We start from the raw sequence: 22,546 nt of genomic DNA, 5'->3' as shown, positions 1-22,546 counted from the left end.
AGAGTCGCGCGCGTGTATGTGTGTGTGTGGCGGCTGCTCCGATGTCTCAAGCGGAACCAATTTTCGATGCTGTTACTTTCTTGGTCGCCTTCTCTGTGTCATCACTCTCCTCCTGATGGATTCCCTTCTGGCCTAAGGTGCACAAACATGCTCTTGGTGACACCGTTCATCAGCGCTTTCATGATGAACGAAGTTAGCTTCACCACAACAGTGACAACATGCTCCAATCGCTGTTCAATTATATCTGAGTGGATTTCCGAGCGGCGCTCGCTCATATACCGATTGGTGATTTCAATAGCCTGTTTTGAAAGCAATTTTAAGGCTATTAAAACAAGTTTTTTGATCAAAAAGTGACAAGTATATAACGTGTAGACATTTTATCTTTCGAATGAAGTGTTTACCATACCATTTCGTTCAGTGGTTTAGGAGCTATTAACGCTCAAAATCTCCGTCTCTGGCGTAACGCTTTCGTTTCCGAGACTTTGAATTTACACCCCGTATAGAAATGAAAGACGTAGTCCTACGTCAAAAAATCACCCGGTACATCTATATTCAGTATGTGAAACGACCTTCGCATGAATATTGGATAATCGATATCAGACGCCTGAGATTCTTGAGCATGACACTTCTCGATGCCGCTTTGTGTGAGAGATCATCAGTCATTACTTTCCCACTAATTACCGCCATTAGTCCCAAGAGCCATGGTTGCCTCACTCGGAGGCGAAAACTGCCTCTAGTATCATCAATCCGGACTTCCGAAGGGATGACGGCATCGATAACATCTGAACCCGTTCATGCAGTGAAAAGGTAACCCCAATCGATATGAATAGCTGGGCCCTCCATCCTACGAATGATTACATAATGAATTATAATTGAATTGCATCAGCTCGTTAGTAAATTCATTTCGAAAACCATCATCCATCAGCTTGTGCCTCCGCCCTCCAATGGGTGGCTTCTAGTTAGCATGATATTGGTGCGATGTTTCTCTATCTCCACACTAACCAACCACACTCCAGTGGCTTAACCGGTATCGACGCTTGTAGCATCCCACGGCCGATCGGAACAGACAGCCCATCCGAGCCGAGAAGTATCACCTCGATCCGAGGATAACATTGAAATTGTATGAAAAACAGGAGGAGAACACAGATGTCTCAGTTGTCGGTGGAAAATTAGGTTTACATGGCTCCGATTTTACACCATCATGCCTTTGTTCGGGTCGGAAGTGAACGTGAGGTGGGTAGTGTGGGACAAAAATGTCGGTGTCTGTTCAACAAAATGTGAAAATAGTTTATGTCAGCAGCATGTTGGGGGCGCCCGCCGATCCGAAGCGCCTTGCTTTGGTATCGGCTCTGCCATGCTAATGTCTAATTAACAGGTAGGCAGTTTTCGCTTTCCGCTTGGACACAATACGGCTACAGATTGGTATCTCAGAGCTGACAGCCCCGAATAATAGGTGTTGCTGTCAGTATCGGTGCCAGTAATCGAACGCGATGTGCACATTAATGTGTTTCTCGTTCTATTGGGGTGTGATAATGGTGATTTGGATGGGAATTGTGTGAACTGTTGCAGTGCGGGTGAGAGTGGGTTAGGTTAGCAGAAAATGGCACTGTCAATAACTACAAATTTGCTTCACACGGACGATTCTAACATGAATTTTCCTGGATATTCGGGACTAGTCGATAAGGGCAATTTTCTAGATATCCATACGATGAAGAAAATGATTTGAAGAAAAAGCTCATTGAATTCCAACTCCAAGGTTTGGAAGTTGAGATCTGGAATCTGTTAACAGTACGAATACAGAATTCCCCAGATTGAAATAATAACTGGAAAATAATTCATTCAAATTTTCCACAATAAATATAGAATCTGGACACTGGAAAGCGGTATCTAGATTCTTAAGTAGTGATTTCACTTCCTAGTTTGCCATTCGGATCCTCAAACATCTCCAAAATTTCGATCAGGAAGTAACATCCATAATCCGGTATTATCACAAGGGATCTGTATCTGGAACGTAAATTGCAATCGGTTGTCTGGACTTGAGAAATTGAAATTCGAACGCCAAAATTCGGTATGTCCAAATCGAGAATATCAATTTAGAAGTGAACAACGCAACTCAGTCCGGACCATAAACTTGAGCTTAGGTGGACTGTACATTTCGCCGAATGACGCTTGGGAGCAGCAAACCATTCTCATTATGCAAGTTTCGGCGATTCAAGCTTTGAATAGTCAATAACGATACCGGCCACATCCTTACAGTCACGAGGGGATGGGAAAGAATATCAATATGATATTCGCGACCAGCAGGGTCGCCTTTATAACGTGGTTCCCTTGCGATTATCATGGAAGGGATAGTAGGTAATGAGATTCAACGCGTAGAGTTATCTTTGGGGAACCTGAGAAGGTAAGCGAGAGAACCCCTGTGAAATCAATCGAACCGGAGATATGTTCCGTTAATCGCCCCTAGAGAAACCTGCGAAGATACCTCCTCTAAAACGTATCAGATCGGCAGTATAATCCGGTAATCATCGAGCATATTCTTTATCGAACTTCAATCGCGACGGTGGAGAGATATTTTTGGGAAATCTGAAAAGGTAACCGAGGCAATTTCTCTAATATCAATCGAACCAGCTATGTATTCCATTGACCATCGAGCGTACTATTTATCTACCTCTAATTGGGACGGTGGAGAGTTTAACCTTTAGGAAACTTCAGAAGGTAACCGACAGAACTCCTATAAATCCAACAAGACCAGCGAAATATTCCGTTATCCATCGCGCCTACTTTGTATCGAACTCCAATCGTGAAGGTTGAATGATAACATTTGTTTTTTGTTTACATAGACATCTAAAAAAAACTTTACACACAAAATATTGTATTTACATTAATATTTACCTCACATACTTGTATTGCTATAATTACAGACGAACACAAACCACTTTCAAGAAACACTTACACCGGCTTAAATTTCAATCAATTTGAAGACTAATTCTAATATTGGAGTTCCATCGGCCTTCGAACGAAGTTCATAAATATCACACAATTGTATTCACATATACTACAAATAACTACAGATAAACACAGAACATAATCCAAACTAGCATGTTTGAATCTCCTACTTCTGCAACTAATTACAAAAAAATATGTACACCTTATTGAATTCAAGTTGTTCATGATGTAGTGCGTTCTCCAAGTCAAGCCATTCAGCCTTTTTTTACCGGCGGCCAAATTGGATTTTTCAAAATAATGGAATACACAGTATTATAATGACAATAGAGATAAAGGTTTGTTCCAAATTTCAGATCAATAAATCAAATGGAACGGGGTCAAATTTTTATTAATTTGCGACAACCCTACAGACATACAAACATACATACAAACAGGTCAAGTTGAATGAAACCGTTTCAAAAAGTAATTGGCAATTTTGTTACCACGGCCATCTTGGATTTGAAGTTTCTTAAATAGCAGATCCACTTGTCAAGCTCCTTCACTTGATATCCATTTTGATGGGGATTGTTTTAAGAAAATATGTAATCCGCCATTTTGGATTTGCATTTTTTATAAATAACTGTGTACTATTAGTCAATCCCTTTCATTTGATACCCAAATGATGGAATTTTGAGAAAATATGTAATCCGCCATTCTGTAGTGGCGGCCACTTTAGATTTACATTCTTCATGAATAACTGTGTTCTACTAGTCAAGTCCTTTTATTTGATACCTATACTGATGGAGTTTAGAGAAAATATGTAATCCACCATTTTGCGGTGGCGACCATTTTGAATTTGCATTTTTCATGAATAACTGTGTTCTACTAGTCAATCCCTTTCATTTGATACCCATGTTGATCTGGTTTTGAGAAAATGTGCAATCCGCCATTTTGTGGTGGCGGCCATTTTGGATTCGTATTTTCATAAATAACTGTGTTCTACTATTCAATCTTTTTCATTTGATACCCATATTGATGGGGTTTTGAGAAAATATGTATTCCGCCATTTTGTAGCGGCCGCCATCTTGGATTTTTTAAATCATGAAATACGCAGTTTTATAGTAACTGCAGAAATAAAGATGTGTTCAAAATTTCAGATATATCGGTCAACAGAAAGGGGTTCACATTTCTATTAATGTGGTAAAGCGCTAAAGACAAGCATATTACAAGCATAAAAACCTACAAACATACAAACATACAAACAAATTGCAGGTCAATTGCAGGTCTTACTATAAATAAAATCGCTAAAAAATAAAGCGCGGTCGTCGTGAACAGTCGTAAACGGTCGTAAATGTTCGTATTCTTTACGTAAACACAAACATAGTGAGAGAGTGAGCAGTGAGCAGCTGCGATGCGTTTTTTGTGTGAGAGAGTGTGTGCGTCTGCGTTGTTGCGAGAGTCTGTTTGAGTGCAACAGCAAAGCTATTCCAATGACTTTGCGGTAAACTTATTAAAACATAGAATTGGGCCGCTAGTCAAGCTAAATAAAACCGTTCAGAAATGAGAGCATAAACATGAATCTATATCCTTCTCGGACTGGGCCGTGTATGACAAAAGCTTTAATGCGTGCACATTTACAATGTGTCTCTTGTTTCGCTCGCCCATATTGCTCTTATATTGCTATACTTTATATTATAGAAATGCTATACCAGAACATTTTCTGTTATTTTTCAGCTCATTTAATGTAATAAATCGGGATGCCAAAACATGTGCTAAAAATAAATTTTGGGTGTAGGAGGGTTAAGAATATTAGCCCCATTGCCACGACCACATTGACCGCATTCGCGGTCAACCACTTACAGCAACAACTTTGCCGTATGTTATTTATTTATTTATTTATTTTTTATTTATTGATACACAAATCATTGTAGCGTAAGGAATTCTCCTTTCCATGTACTACATTTAGTTTGAATTCATTGAGCTCTTCAATCTACTTTTACTTATCTATAATTTTAAATTTAACCAATTAATTTTGTTGATTCCTCCTGTTAAACAATTAAACGCATTCCCTATGACATCCACTCACACTATTAATACTCTTAATTTCGTTAGGTAACTGATCCCAAAAACCAATGCCCCTGACAAACAATGTATAATGCGATGAATTATATCGTGGTATCACACAGTTCCTACTACGATTACTACGAAAGGCAGTCAGTTTTTCATATAAGTATGTAGGGGAACGAAAATGAATAATTTAGAACAAAGTTAGACATGCTCGCAACTTTACAAATTCATGGAAGTAGAACATGATGCTTATGAGACACTCTAGAAAATCTACCTAAATTAAAAACATATCTAATACAACAGTTTAAAACAATTCTAAATCTGTCAATCGCTCGAGCAGATGCATTCAACAGAAAAACATCTCCATACATAAAATGTGGAAGAAGCAATGATTGAAACAGACGTAACTTTATAGGAGTTGAAAGCATGTAAGATGAGAGCCTCAAAAGTCGTAAACCAGCGAATATTTTGCTACATTGTTTATTAATGTGTTTGTCCCATTCTAGATTGTTTTGGATGATAAACCCTAGATTACAAGCCGTGTCAACGTAATCTAATTTCTCGGTGCCTAAGAACAAGGATGGTAACTCGCTATTTTGATTATTTCTGGCAATAAACATAGCTTTAGTTTTTGATGCATTCACTGGCAGCATGTTCCAAATCGACCATCGAGACAACCCAAAAGATCAACTAACATCACTCTGCTGATTCTACATTACCTTAAATTAAATTCAGTATCGATTCTGGAGTCATTTTTTCCAAAATCAAATTGCAAATTGCGAAGAATCGGCTACATAGCAGTTGTGATGAGCCGTAACTGTTGAGCATCAATGCTTATTTATCTTTCGAACAGGGTCTAACGTAATTATGATATTAATTTATTATTATTTATTATTATAATATAATCATTAATCATACTAATTATTCAAAAAATGAATTTGCATATACGATCTTATCTAGAATAATATTTATTGAATTGGTTTATTAAATTTTGTTTAAATTCGATTGATAAAAAAGCACGAAATACTTTAAACTGTTTTCTGAAAAAATATTAGTCTCTTTCACAATCGTTCCGAGATTCACCAACCAATGTGAATTCTACTGGAATCATTCAGATTAGTCTTGCACTCCTGCCGTCGTTTCGGTTTATTATATTCCCGATTTATGCATTCAATCAGCCCATACAGACAAGTTCTTTTGAATCCTCCGAGACCCATCGCATCATGCATCCTTGCAAGACATTGTGTGTTGCTCTCCGCTGCGGAAGTATCGCTCTTCGTGCAATTATTTCAATTCCACACACGAAACCTCAACATCGCATAAGAAACCGAGAGACAGAACCCTGTCGTACCGAATATGCACACATAAATAGCCTCTGCACAACATACAGACTCCCGGCTTCTTGCAAACGATGCGCCCCCTCCGACTGCAATTCGTCTACCCCATCGTCTCGCTTATTTTGCCGGCTTCGAAAACAAGGGACTTCATAACAAATCTAATTGTGAGGCAGCACCGCCGTTGCTGTTTCCGAGAGCCTGGGTTTTGCCCGCAGTTTCTAAAACCCCTCGCGAAGGGAGCCTACCTACCCCAATGACGGCGACCATTCGCCTGCCCACCCCTGAAACCTAACATTCCTAAAATAGTTGAGATTGAGAACGAGAAAATTGCTTGTTTCAAATACAAATCACGATCCAGCTTGCGGTTGTTTTATCGTCATTGCATGATTCCACTGCCGGTTCACTTCCTCTCGCGCAGCCCCCCTTTTTATCATGCAGCTGTTTGGGGTTAAGCACGCGGGGTTTGGGCGGCACTTTTTGCTTTGATCACAATGGAACACAGCGTCGTAGATATCAGGTTTCGGTTAGGAGCCTACAATTGAGCTTGCCTTCTACCACGAGAAACATGGATCCGTTTCGGCATCCGCAATTTCGTCAACGCTGCTCACACGATGGGCTTGTGGGTGGCAACCAATCGACTCTGATTTCGGAGGCCAATCCATTCCAAACCATCGGTGTCCATACTGGAGAGGGGAAAAGGGGGGGGTGTTGCAAATTGCTTTTGCGCGCTGATGTTGGACGGCGCAAGAATTGTCTTCCGCTTCCTTGGAAGTCTTCCATCCTACACCTGACTCACAAGATTTTCCCCAGCCTAGAGGGACAACAACAAAAAAAACCCGTTGTTCGAGGAAAATGTGTCGAGCTTGCATGCGGCACTTATTCGATATTCTGCACTCGTGCCATCTTGCGAAACTTGTGTCATTGGTTTGTTGTTGCGGGCTTTTGCTGGGATAATGCAATTATAAAATATTGGCAAATTATTACCAGTCTGTACCGTTTCCGATTATGTGTCTGTCCGAGTGTCTAGCGTCGGCCGTCTTAGAGACAAGAAACGCTCCGTTCCCGTTTTCCGTATTGCAATCCGAGATGATCCGGATGGGCGAACGGCGCAAATCTTAAGGATGGTTGAAGATATCCTCATAAGAACGATCTGAGCTTATCAAAGGACGCTGCTCCGACAGTGTTCGATGTGGAAAATTGAGTTGTGGCACAGCATAACCTCTGGGTAATGCCGAGTATTAAATTAAACTTCTAAGGCGCATTCCGCCGGGAATGGAAATGACATGAGACAGCTAATGTGTGTGTATGGGTCTGGCATTTCACGTAATTCACTTATGCCGATTGAATAAATCTTGTGGCTTAAATGATTCTGCTGTTCACTAGGTGAGATCCCATTGAATAATTAAAGCACCCTAACCCCACTAACCTCACCATCCTATCGGGCGAGAATGTATCACTCTGCCTGGAAAGTTTCCAAACTTATTCTCGAAAACTCGAGCAAAGAATGCTTGAATGCACCATAATGAGCTGTTTAAACACTGCAGATAATTTTCCGGGTGTTATTTGCGTTTCACGGCAGCTGCACAGCATCATCGCTTCTCTCGGAGCGTTCGAGATTCTTGGCTCTTCGCACGGTGGTGATAATGGCAGCAACAAGAATGCCCTGCATATCCACACTATTTGCCACATTGTATGAATCTGATAGGGCAGAAGAACGGTAGGAAAAAAGCTTGTTTTTTTCTGGAGACGAACTATGTGAGATAATGGCAATTATAAAAATGTCGCATAATGATGCAATCTCCTCCTACGATAGTACGACGAATGTTGCATGACCGAGCTTGTGATTTTTTTAAGTTTTTCGTTGAAGCAAGTTATCACTAAACTTTTTTTTACATTCCTAATTACAGATAACCAGGAACGCTGAATATACAAGAACGATAAGTGGATTGATGTAGAGTAGGACGACGATAGTCAACGTTCCTAAATACCCTGTAGTGGTAAGTAGCTTACAATATTCGATCAACATGAAATCTAAAACTAGTCATACTCTTAGACAAAAGGAATAGCAGTGACACAACTACAATGCCAATCGAAATGCGTAGGCAAGTGGAGGAAATCAGGGTAAAACCGACACCCACCGATTGTTCCAGCTATAAGCATTTTTTTTTTTGAAAATTTTCGCTGTCTTCTATAAACACTTGTCATTCCGTATGTATTTTTCAGCTGCGAAAGTCGCTTTGCTGTCAAAACACACAACAAAACAAAAACAGTCCATTTCTTCCGTAGAAGCAGTGTACCACTGCGACCATTAGTTTGATCTATTGTAGTGCAGTACAGTTTGCTATGTATGCAGTGTCTGTTCGTTCCATCACTCAGGGAATAAGTGATAGTCGCACCAGAACTTTGCATATCCCCCCACGATGTAACGTTTATTAGGAGTTTTCAAATGCATATTACGCAGAATCGTTCTTACGATAAATGTTATTATATATATATACCTGAAAGAGAGGAGCCAGCTGAATAACAGATAGTTTTTTTCTTCTTACGCATTCTCATCAAGAAAATTCCAATCTGATAATTTCAATCAAGTTGTTGTCATTCATTTATGGGAAAAGTGTTCAAACTTGACGTGAACCTTTGTTTGTGAGTACTTTTGTGCGTTTTTATCCCCGATTTGATTTTTGATGTAGAACTGCGTCTAACATGGGGGGTAAAAAATGATCATGTAGGAAATAATAAAAGATGTACCAGGTCAGCCCACATCATGGCTTCCAGCAGCATCGGCCCATTCCAACAAGTTTTGTTTTACTTTTGATAATTTCGATATAAAGGGTGTGTCACATCAAATTGCATCACGGAAAAAACGCTGTAGAAATTTAATTTTTAGGAATTATATCTTCAGCTTTCGCTTATAATCAGATAAGAGTGTATAGATCACGTTGGCCATGCTTCACTGTCAATTTTTCGTAAATTTGGAAAAATGTCGTCGAACGAAAAAGAGCGTCGTGAATTAATCCTGTGCACTCATTTCGAGAATCCGGAGTTGTCACATCGGGACATCGGTAAGATGCTGGGAATCGTCCAATCCACGGTCAGCAGAGTACTAAAACGATACTTCGAGAACCTAACCATCAACCGGAAGGTGAAGAACGGCAAAAATGGATGCTCCGTCAGTGAAAAAGATCACAAGCGCGTAGTTAAGCAGTTTAGACGTGATCCGAGAAGTTCGGTCCGGGATGTCGCCAATAAGCTGAATTTGTCAAGTTCATTCGTCCAGCGGACCAAGCAGCGGGAGGGCCTGCGTACATACAAGGTTCAGAAGGCTCCTAACCGCGACGAAAGGTAAAACATGGTGGGGAAGACGCGAGCCCGGAAGCTGTACTCCGAAATGCTGACGAAGCCGCATTGCCTGGTAATGGACGACGAAACCTACGTCAAAGCGGTCTTTCGTCAGCTGCCGGGCCTGTTGTTCTTCTCCGCAGAGGACAAATTCAGCGTTCCGGAGGAGATTCGCAAGCAGAAGCTATCCAAGTTTGCCAAAAAGTACATGGTGTGGCAAGCGATTTGCTCTTGCGGAAAGCGGAGCACCCCCTTCGTGATGACCGGCACGGTAAACGGGCAGGTTTACCTTAAGGAGTGCCTACAGAAGCGCTTACTACCACTATTGAAGCAGCACGAGGGCCCGACCATCTTCTGGCCGGATCTCGCTTCGTGCCACTATTCAAAGGACGTGTTGGAGTGGTACGAAGCCAACGGGGTCACCTTCGTGCCAAAGGAAATGAACCCGCCCAACGCGCCGGAGCTTCGCCCAATAGAGAAATATTGGGCGATTATGAAGCAGGCCCTCCGGAAGAACCCAAAAGTTGTCAAATCGGAGGCGGACTTCAAGAGAAAATGGATTTCTGTTCAAAAAAAAAACTACAACCTGACGTTGTACAGAACCTTATGGACGGGGTAAAAAGGAAGGTGCGAGCATACGGGCTTGGGCTCGAAGTATGAATAAAAAGAAAATGCCAAAAGTTGTTCAATAGTTTTTATTTTACTGTCTAAAATTTTCAAAAGGATCGGTCTACTGGGCGAATTTCTACAGCGTTTTTTCCGTGATGCAATTTGATGTGACACACCCTTTAGTTGTCCTAAAGAATTATTTCGATGATTTCTAAAACAATATCCGAAATAAGAAGCAAACTGATTTTTATGATTCGTTTATCGGTGGAGATCTTGTGTGAATTTATGGGTGTTTTGTGCTCATTTGTGACTTTTTCCGATCGTTCATTCAGTTTTCGCGAATTCTTTCATTTTTTCATTCATTCTTTCACTGGTTCCAGGTTGATCTATTGCTGCAAGCTCAGTGAATCGATTTTTGCAATGTGGGCGGTGATTGTATATTCTCCGATGCAATTTGAATATGCAACGTATGTGGACTATATAAAATAAATGCTAATCTTCAAATTAAAAGAGTCAACATTGATTTCTCTCAGGGGCATTTTGAGGGAACTTTGTTTGTGTCCGATGGAAATAATAATAGGTTGACTAAATTGGATGCTGTGTCTGCATTTTTAACAGGCAGTGATCACGTTTCGGATGAAGATTAGAATTATCCTACCAGTCTCTCGTCATCTTTGCCATGATATTCCTGCCCATCTCTGATGGACCATCCATATTGTAACCATATATTGTTACAATTAGAACCTCACATAAAAAAGGAAAATTTGATTCTCACTATTTGGTTTACGGGAGTGGTGTTTGAAGGTGAAAAACAATGTTCGACGAAAGCAAAAGTTGGGGATCCCAAATCAAGGGGAAAACCCTATTAAATTTTGAATCCCCGCCATGATGGGTGGTTGGGTGGAAATAACCACTAGGTGGCTACGATGAGCAGGACTGGATGACAGATTGGAATGGTAGGAAAGTGGAATGGTTGGAACGGAAGAATTCGGAAAGAAGGAAAGGTGGAGGTTCGAGAAAGGAATTGGAAAGGAATTGAGGCCTCTTGGGTCTCGACCGCGGAATCGTGCACATCGATCAAGTTGGATCAAAGTGATTCTCACCAGTTTTCTGTATAGTGAATATCACGTTGCGGATCAATACAGTGAGCGGAGAAACCGGCTGAAATAGCCCTGGTCGCTGGCCATAGTAAGGACAGCTAAATATCAAGGACCAGCCAGAAAAGTGTGCCTGTCTCGCCCTCACCAGCATCGTGCTGGTACGGATCACCGTAAAGGAGCTACGTAGCCAGTTGTCACGAGTTGCTCGTCACGCTCCACTCGTCCATCGTCAAGGACAACACGGAGGTTGCGACCTTCCACCGAAGCCAAGATCCTGGAGAAATAACTACGTCATACCAGACGCCCGTTCGCCGTTGCCGACCGCCATCTCGCCGATACCATTCCCGTCCACGCCGTAGCCGATCATCACCCGTCAGTACCCGCCGCCAACCCGAGATATCAACCAGTAACCGGAGAAGGATCCGTGAGTCAATAAATATTGTTCATTAACCTGAAAATTACTTCTTTTCGCTAACCCAAATCCGAAAGCTTTCCCACACAACTCACACGACGACCCTGAGACCCGAGGACCCAAAAGAGGCCTTTCGCGCCCATCACTGTACGGTCATAGATAAGGCCGAGGGGCTTTGATTGTGTTCCCTTCCGGAACCAGCAGATTATATCCTCGGGGGCTGAGAGCAGCCGCACCAGACTAAATCGTAACAATATGCAAATTTTAAATTTAACATGCAGGTCGCTTATCAAGTTAATAGTATCACTGAAGGTCCAATCGAATTGACCGATAGTGAAGGTGAACCAATTAGTCTTGCCCACAAAACTAAAAGAGTCAAGATTCTTTCTCCCCTTTATGTGTGATTTAATTTGTATACCATTTCCCATAGACAACATAACTGTCGCTTCCAATCAGTCTACATAAATGTTGCGCTCACTCTGCCCCCCCTCACAACACCCACTTCCCTTTTGTGACATTGATGAGTGAACATTGTTTGTGTGAGTGTCGAGCCGGAATGAATTGTCTTTCTCAAGATTCATTGTACCCCTAATAAGTCCTCGAAAGATGTAGTCTTACGTTGATCGAAGAAATTACAAAAAGAATGCATTTGACCGCAGTATTTGATAAACTCTTTCTTAAAAGAACTGGATTTGATTCGCTGAAAACACTATCTTGTTTTCTCTCGTGTTGTGCGTTATGAGTGGCGATGGTAGTTTTTTTCCTGAAGCTGCACTGATTTCTATGGCTTCGGTGTTTTCGGCTTGCATGCAGCGAATTTTGAGGATTTGTTTGACTTTTGCTTTCGGGCAGCCACGCCAGCAGTAGCAGCAGCTTTCTTCTTGCTGGTCGCCTTCTTCACAGCAGCAAGTTTTTTTTTTTGAAGCAGTAACTGTTCCAAAATGATCTAACCGCTGTACAATTATAATTGAGTGGATTTCCGAGCTGGCACCTTATATACCTTATATACAGATTTTTGTGATTTCAATAGCTTGCTTTCAAAGCTTTTTTTCAGCTATTGAAACAATATTTTTGGATCAATAAGTAACACACATATAACGCGTAGACTAGGTTTTATCTGTCGAATAAAGCGGTTATCATTACATTTCTTTCAACCGGCGAAGAGGTTTTATTGCTCAAAATCTTGTTTCTCGTTCTCGAAGCTTTGAACTTACGCCCCAGTATAGAAATGAAAGATGTAGTCCGACGTCAAAATTATTTTCACATAAACAATATGAACTCGTTTGTTATTGTCATCAATATAACGAGGGCAGTGTACGCGCACCGAGCGGGGTTTTTTTGACGTAGGACTACGTCTTTCATTTCTATACCGGGGTGTAAAATCAAAGTTTCGAAAACGAAAGCGTTACGCCGAAGACCGAGATTTTGAGTGTTAATAGCTCCTAAACAACTGAACGAAATGGTATGATAAACACTTCATTCGAAAGATAAAATGTCTACGCGTTCTATACTTGTTACTTTCTGATCCAAAAACTTGTTTCAATAGTCTTAAATTTGCTTTCAAAATAGGCTATTGAAATCACCAATCGGTATATAAGCGAGCGCCGCTCGGAAATCCACTCAGTTATAATTGAACAGCGATTGGAGCATGTTGTCGCTGTTGTGGTGAAGCTCTTCATTTAACATGAAAGCGCGGATGAACGGCGTCACCAAGAGCCTGTTTGTGCACCGTAGGCCAGAAGGGAATCCATCAGGAGGAGAGTGATGCTACAAACGGTTCCCCGGGAAGATCTCGAAGCAGCCGCGGAAATATCTAATCGTTACTGAAAATAATCTGCCAGTTCCTCTGGGAATTTAAAATTACATTCATATGAAAGAGTTTATTTTAATGTTTTCTATCCATGTAACACTGTGACTAAATACATTAGGTTTTGAGATTTTTCAATCAATCGCAATCAACAGGATAGCTTCTGAAAATTATTCTTCCCCATCAGTAGGATATTTCCGTATCCAATATTGGATGCATAAAACCTTGTGCCTCCAACGTAACGCTCTCGTTTTCGAAGTTCTCCAAATATTCATTCATTCAGAATGAATTCAGATTCAACTTCAAACAAATGATCTCTAAATCAACGATAGTCCTACGTCACCCTTGCGGTTATACCATAGATATAACCCACTTCCTGTTTTTTCTTTCCGAACAACCGTTCTACTCGGCTACACAATCCTGACTCCCTGTTTATTTTAACCTTTTTATTTTCCTCATCACTAAGGATGAGGAATCTAATTCCGTAACTAATATTATCCTACTCATCGCCGCCTGAACTGCGGAGGCGGAGTTTTTCCTAGTGTGCTTCCTACTGTTTATTTATTTTTTCGTATTCTACTCATTAATTGTGAATGTGGGAGGTACCACATTGATCTATAAAAATCGAAATTCTTATACAATTCTAATAAGATTTTTCCAATTATATATATTTTTTAATTTACAATATTTATTCCTAAGAGGAGCGCTTCAGCAGTGTGTTTCAAGCTGAAAAATAGTCATTTACAAAATCATATTCGTCACTCGTGAATATTTGTTGATATTCCAAGACACTGTCTATGACTCGTGTCAGTGAAGCGCCACACAGTCTGATAAGTGAATCGATCTATTTACGTGTGCTTTGCTCTTCTCTCACAAACACTATTACCCCATTTTTACACGTGGTTTTACCCATACTACTACAATGGTTTCCTTCCACCTTTACCTTAAAGGCAACCCTCCTGGCCACGAATACCATACTAACATTCCTTCCCTTCTCCTGGTGACTGTAAGGACGTGGCTGGCGTCGTAAACTTGTACAATGAGAGTAGTTCGCTGCTCCCAAGCGTCATTCAATGTTTATTCTGTACTGCTGAGGCATCGATGAGCTGTTTCATTTGGTTGAACTACCTCGTTGCGATAGACGTTGATTGCTATTGTTGCCGCAACAGTTCGTTATTGTTTACAATTGTTTAGATATATGGAGTGATGCGATAAATCGACAGATAGTAGAAATAGCGAAACGGTTAAGAGTTGAACAGTTTAGAGAACTAAAAAGTGAAGTTAAATACTATATATGAATTGAGTTGGTGAGATGGAAACCGGAAAGATTAGAGTTAGCGCAGATGTTAGATTTAGCAAAGAACAGGGATATAAAAGGAGTTGTTAAAAGAAACAATTTATGTATGTTTATAGAATTGTTGCCAAGCATGAAATTTATACTTAGTGTTTCTTGTTTGAATATTAAAGTATTCCACCACAACTTCCGTGACAATTTAAATTTTTGCGCAAATTTATCCCGAACACGAAAGTTGAAACGAGCCATTACATTAAACATTTATTTAAACAAATTTTTGCTACACTACATTTATTCAACGAAACTACTAATTTTACTTAGACTACATTTAATTTTACATTACTACAGAAACAGGACAATTACTACTTTTCACTTAGATTCTAGGATAAAGACTGGACTATAGGACATTGAAAAATACATAATTGGCCGACTATCACAAAATGAACCTATTGTACGGTAGGTATCTTCTTCGCAGCATCATTTAAATAGTAGCGAGGGATTGGCCATCGTACCTTATGCTATAAACTACTTATTTAAAGTTTAGTACACGTTGCATGCAGGCAACACACTAACGCTCACTTCTACACTCTATTGGTTTTGAGTTCGCTTGTTTGTAAACACTTAGTGTATTTCAATTTTGAGCCGTTTGGAAATAAATCACGAGCTGCAAAAAAGTGGTTTTTTAAGTTGACCGGGACTCATAAAATTCGCGCCAACATGTGCAATTTCCAGAACAGGCTCACACCAAAGAATCTAGTGTACCGAAGCCACCCTAGCAGAAATATAGCACCTTCATATGCTCACCAGATAGGTTTATGATTTTATGACAAACTTTACAATGAAACAGTCAAAAGGAAAAACAAATAGCGATAAATATATTAATAAATTAATTCTGTATTTAATGTATTATCGATAAATTGAAATCAAAACTCCTGTTTTCGCACTTGAAGAAGGTTGAATCGGAGGAAACGCCAAATCAAACGAATGTCTTCACAATGTCAGAGACACCATTCATTATGCTTGAAAACCGTCAATCTATACTGATAAATGTGGTCAATATAGTAATAACCTACACCACAGTCACATTGAGTGATATTACCTAATCCACCTCGGGAAAGAAGAGCAACTGAAGCAATTTGAGACATGAGTCTGCAAACTACACGTACGGAACACTAGGAATGATAAGATAGGATTGATAAATGTCTTCATCAGTCGTAATAAGTATGTCACCATTCCTCGCGAGGAATGTTGTTCCCTCATTGTCTGATATCGAACAGTTAACGAAAATCCAAAAGTTGATGCCAAACGACGTGGTTACAAAATCCAACGTATTTCATCCAGGAAATACGGAGAATTGGAACAAAAATTGAATATTTCATTAAAAATAGTACTTGCACTTCTAGGAAATATTTTCCATCTCAACACCAATTTATATTCGCACCGGATATCGATTATAGGAGGGAAACTCTAAAATAAAGCATGCAGCGAAGAGAGCGAAGATACAGCTGTCAAGATTGTGCCACCGGCAAGCGCTTCCCCCATAATCTAAATTGAAAATCATCTACTTCGATTGGTGTGATCGACACGACCACAGACACGGAGCACTGGAAAAGTGACACCATTTGGTAGGGACAGCTTGCAAGTGGATATTACGAAAAATTTGCATGTGACTGATACCGCCCAGCTTCTGCGCCATATGTGCTCCTGAAATGTGCATTGATGGCTTCATCGAACGCAAGCATAATTGAAGGACTGCCAAACAGCACGCTTTCGTGGACAGGTGAACGCAATTCAAGAACATAATCCTCCACCCATAAAGCTCCATAACCATATCTCTCTCGACGTCTCATTCAGTCAACCCAACAATAACTCACAACAAATCCACTAAGCCCAAGCTACCCATTTGTGGAGAGACCGCCACCAAAAAACCATAAAGGAGATGAATTATCTGTTTTTGTTTATTCTGAGCATTAAGATCCGCCACCCATGGATCCCCGCTGCTGCTCCACCGTTTCGCTAGAAATAATATTGGCTTCTGCCTTCCCGCCGCGTGCGCTTAGCTAAGCTGCCGACTGCCTGAAGAAATAATTATTATCTCACCAGGAAGGAGGAAGTGTTGCTCGCTCGCTCCTGCCCCACCCCAAGAAGCCATTCAAACCAACAACTGAGAAAAAAAACACCCACAAAACAAAGCTCAAAGTATCTTCGTAACATCTTGACAATGTAACTCGGGGGATTCTCTTTTTGGCGCTCGAATAACGAGGTCCTGAAGGTACACAAGTGACAACAGCATGTACCTGTCCCCGACTGCTCTTCGGCTGTCTACCGAGATGATACTGATGTCGAGGCTTTTTTTTGCTGCAAGATGGTTCGGTGGAGACGCATGGCAATTTTGGAGCCACATGGAGGAGAAATATTACACTACCTGATAAATGTGTTCGGATGTTGTGAGCAGTGTGTGAGGAAAAAGAGATTGCAACAGCTTACAGAGTCATGTCTTAGTAGTGTGTACCCATTCTCGTGAACTATCTATCATAGTCTAAACGGATTTTGCGGTGTTTTACGGGAATGTCTTGAATGATATGTTGTTCAGCGGTAGGCATTAGTAACCGCTTGTGCTTTTGCTGATGACATTGTACACCCAGGTTTTTTTACGCGTCTTTAGCACGGTTTTTTACGAAGTTTTTGTACGCGGATTTTCCTCATGTGGTGTGAATAATCGCATAAGTGTCACAAGCGACAAGATCTTTATTCACCTAAAGTTAGAAGCTCTGATCATTTTGGATACGCATAAAACTTCTGGTTTAAATTATGTTGAAGTAGTTGTTTTGAAAAATCAGAATGACTGTTTGCATAAGTGTTTTATGTCATTTGAATAATCTCAAAAGTGTCTCATGTAACAAAATCTTTGTTTGTGAGAAGTGAAAAATTGGCTTTAATTACACATTTTTTGCATCAATGACATATCCATCGGATCATAAAATTCCGTATCAATTATACCACGTATCAAAAACAAAAATAAAATGATGACTTTTTCATCTTTTTTAATTCATAAGCAAAACTGCAACTTGCTCCAAACATACTTTACAAGCTTTTCTTTTGCATTCTACATCTGTTAAGTCTGAAGACCAAGTTGCAAAAATGATTACATATGGTTAGGCTTTATGTGAGCTTCATACCACTTTTTTCAGATTTGGTAAATTACGCATACAGCAGGAATAACAGATCGAAATTGATATGATTGATCAACGAAAATCCCTCATAGTATGTAGTCAGAGCGAACCATGTACCATTTACCATGACAAAATGGCTCTAAATCATGTACAGACAGAGTGGACAATGTGACAATCAATTGTATTTGAATTCAAACAATTTTAAAGCACCGAATTCAAACCAACAAAACTTTTTCTAGAAGCTAACAGGTACCTTGTTGAAATGTGCTTGAACCCGTTAGTGTAAAATGTGTACATTCTGAGTATATTAAAAAATAAACTTGGTCCACTCTGACTGAACGGATCAGTGAAAAATGCTGGTCTTCAGTGTGAATGATTGAAAAATATACTACCATTCTGAATCATATTTCGGACGCCTAATGCATATGATGCAGAAAACAGATCTTAACTTTATGCACAGGTATTATTTGGTTGATATTTTTAATAAATTAGTTCGATATGCTTTTAAGCTTTCTACTTTGGTACCTATTTGATTGAAAACATAAAAAAAAATTATCGAATAAAATGCTTTTCAAATGAAGCTAATAAGAATCAAACTTCGGACACTAAATCAAATTTCGGACAGATTGAATTCAAATTTCGGACACTTTATTTTGTATTTTTTTGGACGAAATTTACATTACACTTGATTATATTTTATAGTCAACTGTGAAACACTTACCAAGCAATCACAGTAAACTGTTAACGATGATGAGAACTGATGAAACACGGGAGAAATTTAAATATTGATGAACGGGTAAATTCTACGTGCTCACGTTTAGAAAACGTCAAACACAAACGATAATGAGTAGTGTTGTAAGATTTCTGCCGATTATGTTATAATTCAAATGTAGTTCTCATGTGAAATGATAGTGAAACCAAGGGATTACTCTAAAGAAGCAATTGTGATATTAATTTTATAGTTATATCATCAGTGCATTAAGCATCTCAAGATATTAGAACAAAATGTCCGAAATATGATTCAGAACGGTATTACAGAGTACAATTTAGACTGTAGTGATGATAATGAATTCGAATTTGACGATTCTATTGACGAATATTGTCTAAGATGATTGAAAATGGGAAGTTTATGATTTAACATGCTTGCCGAGATTATTATGATGCAACCGAGATTATTCGCATGCAACAATCTCGCCAGAAGTCGACAGCTGCTTTTATTAGTAGCTGTGATGCTAATATAAAAAAATTGCGTCCATGTGAAGTATAAAAAACAAAACCAGCAATAGTTATGAAAACAAAATCCTTTTTTTTTTTGCAAGTGTGATAATGTGTGATAAGACTAGTTCATTGCCTTTCATTTGATATATCGCTCATCTGAATCGGTCCAGTCGTTCAAAAGTTATGATTTTTTGTAGTGGCAAAAATGGGGAAATATGTTTTTTTCGAACCATTTGAAAAAATTTGAAAAATCATATCTCCAAAACGAAAAAAAAACAAAATCGAGCTTTGTTATGTAAAAATTCTCAGCTTTCAAGAAAAAATACTAAAACAATATAGCGCCGTCTAGTACAAAGGCATGAAAACAATAAAAAAACGACTACAATCAATATTTACGAAAATAAAATCCATTTTTTTTGCAAGCTCAATATTGGGCCTCAATTTGATATATGGATCATCTAAATCGATTCAGTGGTTCAAAAGTTATGAATTATTTAAGAAAGTGGAAAAAAATGATTTTTCGGACCACCCTAAAATTGAAATGGGCACCCTGATAAAAAATTGTAAGGGGTTGTATCTAGGACAGGATCGCATTTTTGACGTAGAAGTACGGAATTATATTATTCAATTCGCTTCGGATATTATTATAAAGGGTGTGTTACATCAAATTGCATCACGGAAAAAACGCTGTAGAAATTCGCCCAGTAGACCGATCCTTTTGAAAATTTTAGACAGTATAATAAAAACTATTAAACAACTTTTGGCATTTTCTTTTTATTCATACTTCGAGCCCAAGCCCGTATGCTCGCACCTTCCTCTTTACCTCGTCCATAAGGTTCTGTACAACGTCAGGTTGTAGTTTTCTTTGAACAGAAATCCATTTTCTCTTGAAGTCCGCCTCCGATTTGACAACTTTTGGGTTCTTCCGGAGGACCTGCTTCATAATCGCCCAATATTTCTCTATTGGGCGAAGCTACGACGCGTTGGGCGGGTTCATTTCCTTTGGCACGAAGGTGACCCCGTTGGCTTCGTACCACTCCAACACGTCCTTTGAATAGTGGCACGAAGCGAGATCCGGCCAGAAGATGGTCAGGCCCTCGTGCTGCTTCAATAGTGGTAGTAAGCGCTTCTGTAGGCACTCCTTAAGGTAAACCTGCCCGTTTACCGTGCCGGTCATCACGAAGGGGGCGCTCCGCTTTCCGCAAGAGCAGATCGCTTGCCACACCATGTACTTTTTGGCAAACTTGGATAGTTTCTGCTTGCGAATCTCCTCCGGAACGCTGAATTTGTCCTCTGCGGAGAAAAACAACAGGCCCGGCAGCTGACGAAAGTCCGCTTTGACGTAGGTTTCGTCGTCCATTACCAGGCAATGCGGCTTCGTCAGCATTTCGGTGTACAGCTTCCGGGCTCGCGTCTTCCCCACCATGTTTTGCCTTTCGTCGCGGTTAGGAGCCTTCTGAACCTTGTATGTACGCAGGCCCCCCCGCTGCTTGGTCCGCTGGACGAATGAACTTGACAAATTCAGCTTATTGGCGACATCCCGGACCGAACTTCTCGGATCACGTCTAAACTGCTTAACTACGCGCTTGTGATCTTTTTCACTGACGGAGCATCCATTTTTGCCGTTCTCCACCTTCCGGTCGATGGTTAGGTTCTCGAAGTATCGTTTTAGTACTCTGCTGACCGTGGATTGGACGATTCCCAGCATCTTACCGATGTCCCGATGTGATAACTCCGGATTCTCGAAATGAGTGCACAGGATTAATTCACGACGCTCTTTTTCGTTCGACGACATTTTTCCAAATTTACGAAAAATTGACAGTGAAGCATGGCCAACGTGATCTATACACTCTTATCTGATTATAAGCGAAAGCTGAAGATATAATTCCTAAAAATTAAATTTCTACAGCGTTTTTTCCGTGATGCAATTTGATGTGACACACCCTTTAGAATGCATCGAAGTTTTTTAAATAACTTTTTAGTTATTTAGTTATTTTTTTCCACTTCAGTAGTAAAAATCTATATATATATATATATATATATATATATATATATATGTATATATATATATATGTATATATATAAATGAATTTCTGTCTGTCTGTCTGTCTGTCTGATTCATATGGACTCGGAAACTACTGAACCGATCAACATTAAAATTGTTATGTAGAGTTTTTGGGGCCGGGGAAGGTTTTCGTGATAGTTTGAGACCCCTCCCCCCTCTCTAAGGGAGAGCTGCCATACAAATTAAACACAAATTTCTACATTACTCGAGAATTAATCAAGCAAATGAAACGAAATTTGGCATCTGGAGGTTTTAGGGTGCAGTAAATGTTTCTATGGTGGTTAGACTCTCCACCCCCCTCACTAAGGGAGTCGGGGGGGCCTGTCATACATATGAAACACAAACTTCCGCATTACTCGAGAATTATTCAAGAAAATAAAACCAAATTAGGCATATTGAAGTTCTAGGGTGCAATCAATGTTTTTAAGGTGGTTAGACTCTCCACCCCCCTCTGAGGGAGGACTGCCATACAAATGAAACACAAATTTCTGCATTACTCGAGAATTATTCAAGGAAATGAAACCAAATTACTTTCGGTACTTTCGTAGTCGGGTAAATATAATCTGTATTTGCATCTTTTTGGTTTAAAAAGACTGAAAAATCTGTTGAAATACAGATTATTATGTAGATATTGTAACCCTGTTCGAGATGCATCTATCGGTGCTTGCTTACTGGCTGCTGTCAAACCCATTAAAACAAATGCTTTATCATCTTAGCTCAAGAAACACCCCTCATTCGGTCCCAGAATCGAAGCTAGCTGCTCAAGCATATAGGACTCCGTGAATTTATTTAGGAATAAAACAGAAATTTTGTTACGTAACGTTCACGGCTACCCCCTCCCTCCTATATCACATTAAGCAACGAAACCTCGGAAAAGTCCCTACCTTTTGCTACGCATCTTTAATTTTTTTCGCAGTACGTGTAACCGAATGCTTTACCATTAAATACCTCTTCCGTCCAAAGACGATTGACCCTCGCTGTATCCGCCTCTGCCGTCAATAAATTCCCGATGATGGCGAGAGCCGTTACTTCTGGTATTTTCACGCTTGTTTTGTGCTAGTTCGAAACACAAGCGCACCGAAAGTCAGCTTCCCGCACGGCGTGAGGTTGGCGACCAAGTTATTTCCGGTTACTAGCAGAGAGCATCCTCGAAGCTGCCGGTAGAGAGAGGGGCTGACGGCTGGCTGGATCGTGTTTTTG

General features: G+C 40.0%; 1 protein-coding gene across 1 annotated transcript in view; it reads left to right on the top strand.

Moving 5' to 3' along the window:
* Positions 1 to 22,546, top strand: part of LOC129775239 (chondroadherin) — a 157,810-nt gene that overhangs the window by 80,230 nt on the left and 55,034 nt on the right. Inside the window, exon 2 of the mRNA XM_055779718.1 lies at positions 8,237 to 8,326. The gene's annotated coding sequence lies outside the window, so the exon portion shown is untranslated. The remainder of the gene's footprint in view (positions 1 to 8,236; positions 8,327 to 22,546) is intronic.

The sequence above is a fragment of the Toxorhynchites rutilus genome, chromosome 1 (genome assembly GCF_029784135.1).
Source record: "Toxorhynchites rutilus septentrionalis strain SRP chromosome 1, ASM2978413v1, whole genome shotgun sequence".
NCBI lineage: Eukaryota > Metazoa > Arthropoda > Insecta > Diptera > Culicidae > Toxorhynchites > Toxorhynchites rutilus.
This window is presented reverse-complemented; position numbering and strand designations above follow the sequence as displayed.